Here is a 9,493-nt window from a genome sequence, read left to right on the forward strand (position 1 = left end):
CGCCTGGGTGGCTCACTCGGTTAAGCATCTGTTCGTTTCAGCTCGGGTCGTGATCTCAGGGTTATAAGATCAAGCCCCACATTGGGCTCTGTGCTCAGCACAGAGTCTGCTTGAGACTCTCTTCCTCTCCTCCTGTCCTCCCCCCCCCCAAATAAACAAACAAATCTTTAAAAAAATACTTAAGAAAAAAAAAGATTTTATTTATTTTTAAAGATTTTTATTTATTTGACAGAGAGAGACACAGTGAGAGAGGGAACACAAGCAGGGGGAGTGGGAGAGGGAGAAGGAGGCCTCCCGCCGAGCAGGGAGCCCGATGCAGGGCTCAATCCCAGCACCCTGGGATCATGACCTGAGCCAAAGGCAGACGCTTAACGACTGAGCCACCCAGGCGCCCCAAAAAAGATTTTATTTTTGTCAGAGAGAGAGAACACAAGCAGGGGGAGCGGCAGGCAGAGGGAGAAGCAGGCTCCCCACTGAGCACGGGGCTTGATCCCAGGACCCTGGGATCATGACCTGAGCCGAAGGCAGACGCTTAACTGACTGAGCCACCTATGCGCCCCTCTCAAATAAATCATCTCAAAAAAAAAAATATGGGACGCCTAAGTGGCTCGGTCAGTTAAGCATCTGCCTTCGGCTCAGGTCATGATCCCCGGGTCCTAGGATCAAGGCCCGTATCAGGTTTCTTGCTTGGCAGGGAGCCTGCTTCTCCCGCTGCCTGCCGTGCTGCCTGCCGCTCCCCCTGCTTGTGCCATGAAATACATACATTTTTCTAAAGAAAAATCTTTAAATAAATAAAAATGAAATGTTAAGCAGAACCCCTAAGTAAAAAATTATCACTGTAGAACTGCTCTGACTGAAATGGGAGTGGGCTGCTCAGAGTCCTGCCAGCTCAGTCTCTTCCCTCAACAGATCCCGAGGCACCCTCCTCACTCCAAATGGTATTTTAAAATCTCCTGTCCAATCCATACTTGGCTAAACTTAGTAAGAATTCAAGAAAAACATTTATCATCACAACCTACTTATAGTTATCTTAGTTTTACAGTGTAAGTCTTTAGAGAATGGCTTTTGACAAATTTTCATAAATCAACTTCATGATTCACTTACAAAAGATGTACACATTGTAAGAACAGTTTGGTCAGTTTTGACAAAATATACTGTGAAACACTACTCCAACCAAAATATGGAATATTTCAGGGGAACCTGGGTGGCTCAGTCGATTAAGCATCCGACTCTTGATCTCACCTCAGGTCTTGATCTCAGGGTCATTGAGTTTAAGCCCCGTGTTGAACTTTAAAATATATATATGGAATATTTCTATCACTCCAGAAAGTACCTTCCTGCCCCTCTGCAATCTCCTCACATACCACCATACAAATCATTTTCAACTGGTAGCTTAACAGAATATGAGTAAATCAGGACTTAATAGCGGGAGCACTTCCAGAGACAGCCAACCATTCAGCATATCTCTTACCGTATTAATTCACCCTTTCAGTATTTACTAAGCCCCTTCTATGTGACAAAGAACATAGAAGGTGTGGGGACTCAGTAGTGATTCAAACAAATCCCTGCTTTACTCTCTAAAGAGGTGAAGACGCAGTGGATTAAAATAATGTCCCACAGGGGCCCCTGGGTGGCTCAGTCAGTTGAGCTCCAACTCTTGATTTCGGCTCGGGTCATGATCTCAGGGTCCTGCGTGAGGTTGAGCCCCACGTCGGGCTCCACATTCAGCACGGAGTCTGCTTGTCCCCCTCCCTCTGGGAGCACTCTCTCTCTCAAATAAATAAAATCTTAAAAAACAAAAAAAATAATGTCCCACAGTAATAATGTGCGGGGGGGGGTTGATGAGAGGAATACCTATAGATAGGGTGTCAAGAAACGCGTTGTTCAAGGGATGCGTGCGGGTGGCTCAGTCGGTTGGGCGTCTCCTTCAGCTCAGGTCATGATCCCAGGGTCCTAGGATCAAGCCCCATGTTGGGCTCCCTGCTCAGCAGGGAGTCTGTTTCTCCCTCTCCCTCCACCCCTCCCTCCACTCATGCTCTCTTGCTCTCTCTCTCTCAAATAAAATCTTAAAAAAAAAGACTACACAAAGCATCACTTCATTATATCTGAAACAAGAATTTATCTTAAAAAATTTACCCAATTTTTTCTAGTGGGCAACCCACTCTGGCATCTGACCAACCTCCTCAATCTCCTCCATTTTTTTTTAATTTTTATTTATTTTTTTAAAGATTTTATTTATTTGCTTGACAGAGAGAGATAGTAGGAGCAGGAACACAAGCAGGGCAAGTGGGAAAGAGAGGAGCCTTCCCGCCAAGCAGGGAGCCCAACGCGGGGCTCGATTCCAGGACCCTGAGATCATGACCTGAGCTGAAGGCAGACACTTAACGACTGAGCCACCCAGGTGCCCCAATCTCCTCCATTTTTAAAGTTTTTTTTTCTGATAGCCCATAGTCTGATAGCCAAAGCTATTAGTCAAGACTGCAGGACACATCCTTTAGACACACTGTGACCATCTTCTGGGAAGCCCTGATGTAATGGAGCCCTAGAGTGAAGAAATCTGGGTAACTTTAAGAAAGCAGTCTCACCTCTCTGATGTCCTCTAGCAATTCTTTATTTATCCTGCCCTTATTATCAAAATAGAAGGAAAAAACTGAGTTATTGGGGCACCTGGGTGGCTCAGGTGGTTCAGCATCTGCCTTCCATTCGGGTCATGATCCCATGGTCCTGGGATAGGGCCCCGCGTCGAACTCCTTGCTCAGCGGGAGTCTGCTTCTCCCTCCCCCTCTGCCTGCTGCTCTCTCTAGTTATCTACCTCTCTCTCAAATAAAATCTTTAAAAAAAATTTTGAGTTATTATTCCTCAAAAAAAAAAGGCATATTAAACACACACACACACACACAAAAACACAATTTTGATCTTTAGGCCTAAAGACAAGAGCAAAAAGTCTTCTAATTAAACATTCAGCAATTTCTCTTTGCTTGGCGTTCTATGTTCTGAAACAAGCCCAGCTCTGCAGTTAACGATATTCTAGATGCTAAAAAGCAAATCAGGCAGAACAAAAACGAGGACACTGCACCCATGCCAGCATGGACTGGGGTCAGGTCAATGCCTTTAAACTTTCTAAAAGCCCTTGGGTTTCTTGAGTTTGGAAACAAAATAATTCAATGTTTTGGACTTCTCTCCCTCATTGGCCTGCAAAAAATAAGGCAACAAGACATAAAACAATTTTTAATGGTGATAGAACATTAAGACAGAAAAAAGACTTAAGTGGAGGCATTAGAGACCTGTATCATAGATCTAGAACAGGGAGACCAAATTAAAGGGCCCACAAACAGACATGTAATATAAGGTGTAAAATAATATCAAGTGACACTTCACACCACGTCAGGGATACATGTCAGGCTGTAGCGAGGTCTCCAACTAGAGAAGACATGACCAACTACAAAAGATGGCTGCTATGAAGCAGAAACACAAATCCATGGCTGCCAGAACTGATTTTTCAAAAGCAGCCTGAATCCAAGTTTTTACATAAAATCTCCTTGTTTTTTTATGTTGACAACGAATTCAAATTTATAAGACTATGTGAGCCAATCAAAACACATCTGGAGATTGGATTCAGTCCATAAGCCTTCAGTTTCCAACCTCTGCCATAAAAACAAAAATACATGGGTTTTTTCAGTGGTACAGCTCTAACTCTGGTGTACAAAGTACACCCCACACATCCAATAACACACCATCATGTAAAAATATACTCAAAAAATATGAATATACAGGGCACCTGGGTGGCTCAGTTGGTTAAGCGACTGCCTTCGGCTCAGGTCATGATCCTGGAGTCCTGGGATCGAGTCCCGCATCGGGCTCCCTGCTCAGCAGGGAGTCTGCTTCTCCCTCTGACCCTCTTCCCTCTCGTGCTCTCTACCTCTCATTCTCTCTCTCAAATAAATAAAATCTTTAAAAAAAAAAATGAATATACATCTGAAACCCCTAACTGCTGAAGGAAAGCAAGAAAATGATCTTGCTCTTCATACCCTAAAGTGCTCCATTTGTACCACTTAAAATAGGAACTGTTTCTTCCAGTGAAAGAAAACATTAGGAAATGGATTTTTGGGGCGCCTGGGTGGCTCAGTCGTTATGCGTCTGCCTTCAGCTCAGGTCATGATCCCTGGGTGCTGGAACAGAGCCCCACATGGGGCTCCCTGCTCAGTGGGAAGCCTACTTCTCCCTCTTCCACTCCCCCGCTTGTGTTCCCTCTCTCTGTCAAATAAATAAAATCTTAAAAAAAAGAGCAAGAAATGGATTTTCATGAAACTGAGCTCACTAATGTTCAGCTTCCTCAGTATGTGCATCAGCCCATAACTTGCAGACAAAAAGAAACTAAAAGATGAGGGGCGCCTGGGTGACTCAGTCGGTTAAGCGGCTGCCTTCGGCTCAGGTCATGATCCCAGGGTCCTGGGATCGAGCCCCATGTCCGGCTCCCTGCTCAGCAGAGAGCCTGCTTCTCCCTCTCCCTCTGCCTGCCACTCTGCCTACTTGTGCTCTCTATCTCTCTGTCAAATAAATAAATAAAATCTTAAAAAAAAAAAAAAAAAAAGAAACTAAAAGATGATCTATGGCACAGCATTTAACCTTGATCTTTAAAAAAGTTCCCATGAAAGACTAAGAAATGGGGTGCCTGGCTGGCTCAGTTCTCGGGGCAACTCTTGATTTTGGGGTTCTGAGTTTGAGCCCCACGTGGGGTGTAGAGATTACTTAAAAATAAAAAGGACGAAGGAAAGCAATCTTTTAGAAGGGTACCCATGACTCAACTCTCCTGATAAGCTCTGGGCAACTACTTTTTTATGGGTTATAAACCTGCATTCCAAGCTCTAGAGCAGCATTCTTAAATTTTGAGACGAATGAGTAAGATAGAAGGTATCAAACCTTTGAGAAAAAGCACTCCCTCACAAAAATTTTATAGTTCCTGGGCTCCCCACAGTCCATGGACCAAAGATTAAGAATGGCCTGCTCCAAAGAATATTAAACCTACATTATCTCCAACCCCCTCCTGCTTCCCACCAATACATCTCCATTCCATCCCCCTACTTCAGGTAACTACCATGTCCAGCCTGGCCCAGTACAGCAGCCTCTTAAACGATATAATGATATCCCCCGCCCCCCACCTTCCATACCTCTGCAAAACTGATTTTAAAGTATCAACCGGAAGGCTTCAACGACTTCCCCAAACAACCTTACCTGTCCATCTGTTCTGTAACCTCTCTCCTCACTGTGTCAGCTACTTCGGGCCTCTTTTCAGTGCTGAAAGCACACTAAATTCTCCCCAACTTCAAGTTTTGGCACTTGCCGTTCCCTCCACACGGAATCCTCCCTCCTACAAAACTGTCTCCTCACTCTCGCCCGAAAGAACTTCTCTGACCACCCTGAGGTCTCCCTTGTTAGTGTCTACTACAGTCCCTACTTGATATATCTACATCACTTTTCTCAATTTGTCATTTATTGGCTTACCTGTTGTGTCTTCCCCTACTCTACTGGAAGTTCTCCAAAAGCGAGATCTCTGCTCTCACCACCCCCGTACTCCCACAGCCTAGCATAGGAGCCAGTAGATGGTACGTTCTCAGGCACTATTTGTTGAATCAATCAGCCAAATACTGAACTGACTCAATCTTAGATGTTTACAGAATGAGTACGTGAAGCAATCCATCAAAATCTAGTATTTGAGAGAACAGCGTTAACCACGCTGCCTTCAATTCAGGATGTCATCGTGCCCAAGAGAAACAGACTAGCACCTTAAGATTCTTAGTGGTTGAGACCATCCAATCGAAATAATAGTCATAGGTCTTCGGCTCTCTCTCCGTCAGCCTCATCTCTCCCCACCTCGGCGCTAATCTCAGCAATATTCCAAGCTTCCTCCTCCTAATTTCTCAGGACAAAACAGGACACTCTCTTTGTAACCCATAATTTCACTGGCTAAACCAAATTCAAAAAGTGCCTGTACGCGGTGTTAATGGTAATGAAATATGCTAAAGAACTACTGTTGGCTACTATTAGTACTATCAGCCCCACCACTAAAATGGGACTTAAACATCTGCAGACTAAAAATGTCAGTCTCCAAAACCGGAGACCTGCCACTGGTGCCAAAAGGGTTAAAGAACAAAGCAAAAAGCCTGTATTAGACATAAAAGATTTTTAGTTAAACAACTTCTTCTGAAAACTTCAATTCACCTTTTACAAGATACAATCAAGCCTAAGTGGCTGCGGAATAATCTTGTTTTTGGTATTGCTAAAGTGTGTGCACTAGTTCACAAAACGTAATTCCCAGCAAAGAGCAAACTAAGCCCGATTTGCTCCACAAGTTGGTTCATGGCAGGAACCGTTGCTGACTCTTTAACAGGCTTCTACTTAATGATCACACACATCAAGCTGTCCAGATAACCGAACAGACAATATTTCCACAAACAAAAAAAGGGAGGGCCATCTGAAAAGAAGGAAAATGCTGGTGTGATACCTGCCTTTCCACTCTGAGCCCACCATCTGGAAATCCCATAAACGATGATGATAATGATGTAGTTTAATACATGTCAGGTAATGAGCTAAGCGGTTTTCAATTTAATCTCATTTAATCTTCACAATCACTCTATAAAGTAGCCATTGTTACTTACCGCTATTTTGCAGATAAGGAAACCGAGGTACCTGGAAGCGAAGCCCCTTGACTTAAAATCAAAAGCTAACGGAGCCAAAATTTGAACCCAGGCAAGCTGGCTGCAGGATCCATCTGTTATGCTGCCACCAGAAGCTTCACTGGCTCTCGCCCGCCAGGCTCTACCACACTCTGAGCCTTCTCCTTCAATCCAATTAACAACCTCCCCATATACACGCTACTACCCCTGATGGCTTCGAACTTCTGGGCACCAGCGCTACTCGCCAGCTTCTGCCGCCATGCTCCACCCCTAAGATTTACAAAGGCAATGAGAAAAGCTGATAAAAGTTGCTAAAGTGCTAAAGGAGGCAAAGAAAATTGCCTCCTACAAGCAGAACACACACCGATTACCACTGGAATGCAAGTCGGCCTCACCTCCAACCCAAGAGACTGAAATAAAAGTGGGCGCACAAATGTTCCCGGAGCAGATAAATTTGGACTATGCCTCCTCTGGCCGCAAGGCAGAAAAGAAGGACTAACATTTACTGAGTGCCAGCCACATGCGCCCTAGGAGAAGACAGAACCAGGCCAATGGAGCCGGGGGGGGGGGGTTAGCACTCAAAGAGTTCCGGGAAAAAGAGAAATCCAAATAATGCGGTTCCTACGACTAAAGAGAGAAATGGAAGAGGTGGAGGCCTCTTCCTCGAAGCTCGCAAGGAGGGGGAGAAAAGGGTAGGAGCTGCTCGAGAGAAAAGGCGGCCCAGAGCGTCGGGAGCTAGGCCTGAGCGAGGGGAAGCCCTGAAGGGCGGGGAAGGGGAGGAGCCGGAGAGAGCTGAGCCCGCTCAGAGGAGGCCTAGGGGTAGGCGCGGGGGAGCGGCTCAGCGCCCGGCCTGCCGGAGACCCTGACCCAGCCGCCGCGGAGGAAAGATAAAAGACAAAACGACTGGAGCTGGTGGAACTGCTCTCATCCCCATCAAAGGCCTTCACTCACCTGGGCCCACCGCAGCGATCGCAGCTGCAGCCTCGCAACGGCACAACCGGCCCGAACCTCGCCCCCGCCCGACAGCGCGCCCCGCGTCCCCGCTCTCGGACGGCGGCAGCGGCGGCGTCGCCCCGCTGACTCCTGGGAAATGTAGTGCTAGCCCCGTCTCTCTTTGCCAACTTAATGGTCGGCTGAACTACGTTTCCCACAAGGCAAGGCGAGCGTTGGGCCCGCCGCTTCGCGTCACGCGCCGGATTGTCGGCAGTCACGTGGGTTGCTCCGTTCCATCCCCTCCCCCCGCCTGGGTGGCCTGGGGAAGAAGGAGGGAGGTGGACGGAAGGGGCGGGGGCGTTGCTGACGCCACTACCCCCACCATTTTGGAACCAGCCTGAAGGGAGGGCCTGAGCCCCACCCACTGGCGGCCTTCCTCCGTTGTCGCAAAATCTGTGAGCTGGGAATCGGGGCTCCTGGCTTTCAGTCTCTGCCCTGCCACCTCTCGCTTTGTGACCTTGAGCAAAACGTCTCCCCTCTGTGAGTCTCGGTTTCCTCCCCTATGGTATGACACTCGTAATTTCTATCCCGTAGAGTTGTTGCGAGAGTCCGACAAAGTAAAGCACATGAAAGCGGCTTGTACTCTGAAAGCGCAACTCAAAATGGAGTTGTTTTTATTGTGATAGCGTGACCTCTTTCGGAGACCCAGGAGCCCGATGGGTCAAGCTCTGACCCACCTCATCTCCCGCCACCGCCTCCTCCCCCGCCCATGACCATGGGAGCACAGAAAGAGATTTTCTGAAAGTGTAGTCCTGTGAAGCTTGTTAAAATGGATGCCACTCACCTATTAAGCCAGAAGTTTCCCGGGAAGTATAGGCTTGGAATCTGCATTATAAACAATTCCCCAGTGATTCTCGTGCAACTACAAGTTCGAGGACCACTGCATTCATCAGGGTTTTGCACAAGCTAGTTTCCGCTGGAATTACTGCCCTAATGAACTCCAACCTTTAAGACTGAGCTCAAATGTCACCTCTTCTATGAAGCCTTCCAAGTTTACTAGCTCCCCCCATGTCTACTCCCACCGTACCTTTGCACCCTATTCTGTAATTTTCAGAACCTCTGTTTGTCTTCCCCACCAGACTGCGAGCTCTTTGAGAACAGAGATAGGTTTGGGTGGATTTCTGCATCCCCAGGGCAAAGTAAAAGTAAATACGAATAAATATTGAAGAAATCTGCGCTTCCTGCAAGAAAAGCTCAGCAGGCTCAACTCAAGTCTCAGATCATGCCACAGCCCTCACCCTTACTGAACTCGTGGCATTCCTTCCAAGCTACTTACTCTTTCTTCCTTCTTTGAGCACTTCCCTGCATGCCCTGCCGTGCTTCTTGTAAGGTTCTGAATCAATTTAATTTTCTTTCTTCCTTTCTTCCTTTCTTTTTCTTTCTTTCTTTCTTTCTTTCTTTCTTTCTTTCTTTCTTTCTTTCTTTCTTTCTTTCTTTCTTTCTTTCTTTCTTTCTTTCTTCCTTCCTTCCTTCCTTCCTTCCTTCCTTCCTTTCTTTCTTTTTCTTTCTTTCCTTTCTTTCCTTTCTTTCTTTCTTTCTTTTAGTAGGCTCCACAACCTGGGGCTTGAACTCATGACCCTGAGATCAAGACCTGAGCTGAGATCAAGAGTGTGAGGCTTAACCAACTGATCCACGCAGGTGCCCCTCAACCTAATTTTTAATTCACAGCTTTTCTGAGGGCTATATGCCATGCCCAGTGCAAAATACTTGGAACACAATAGTAAACTAGAGGGATACAAAAATAGTCACTCCTCCTGGTTTCTGAAATACTCTATGCTGGATCTCTTACCTCTCTCCCATCCACCTCCACCCCTTGTTTGGCCCAA

General features: G+C 46.4%; 1 protein-coding gene across 2 annotated transcripts in view; it reads right to left on the bottom strand.

The window, feature by feature from the left end:
• Positions 1-7,723, bottom strand: part of THRAP3 (thyroid hormone receptor associated protein 3) — a 74,530-nt gene extending 66,807 nt beyond the window's left edge. The window contains exon 1 of one of the 2 annotated variants that reach the window (XM_028113590.2): positions 7,626-7,723. The gene's annotated coding sequence lies outside the window, so the exon portion shown is untranslated. Of the gene's footprint in view, positions 1-6,656; positions 7,210-7,625 lie in introns of those variants that run through there. The other variant, XM_028113591.2, reaches the window with a different exon arrangement.
• Between the last annotated feature and the right edge of the window lie 1,770 nt (positions 7,724-9,493).

The sequence above is a fragment of the Eumetopias jubatus genome, unplaced genomic scaffold (genome assembly GCF_037043125.1).
Source record: "Eumetopias jubatus isolate StellerSeaLion01/CBP00866 unplaced genomic scaffold, mEumJub1_p1.0 scaffold_4, whole genome shotgun sequence".
Classification (NCBI taxonomy): domain Eukaryota; kingdom Metazoa; phylum Chordata; class Mammalia; order Carnivora; family Otariidae; genus Eumetopias; species Eumetopias jubatus.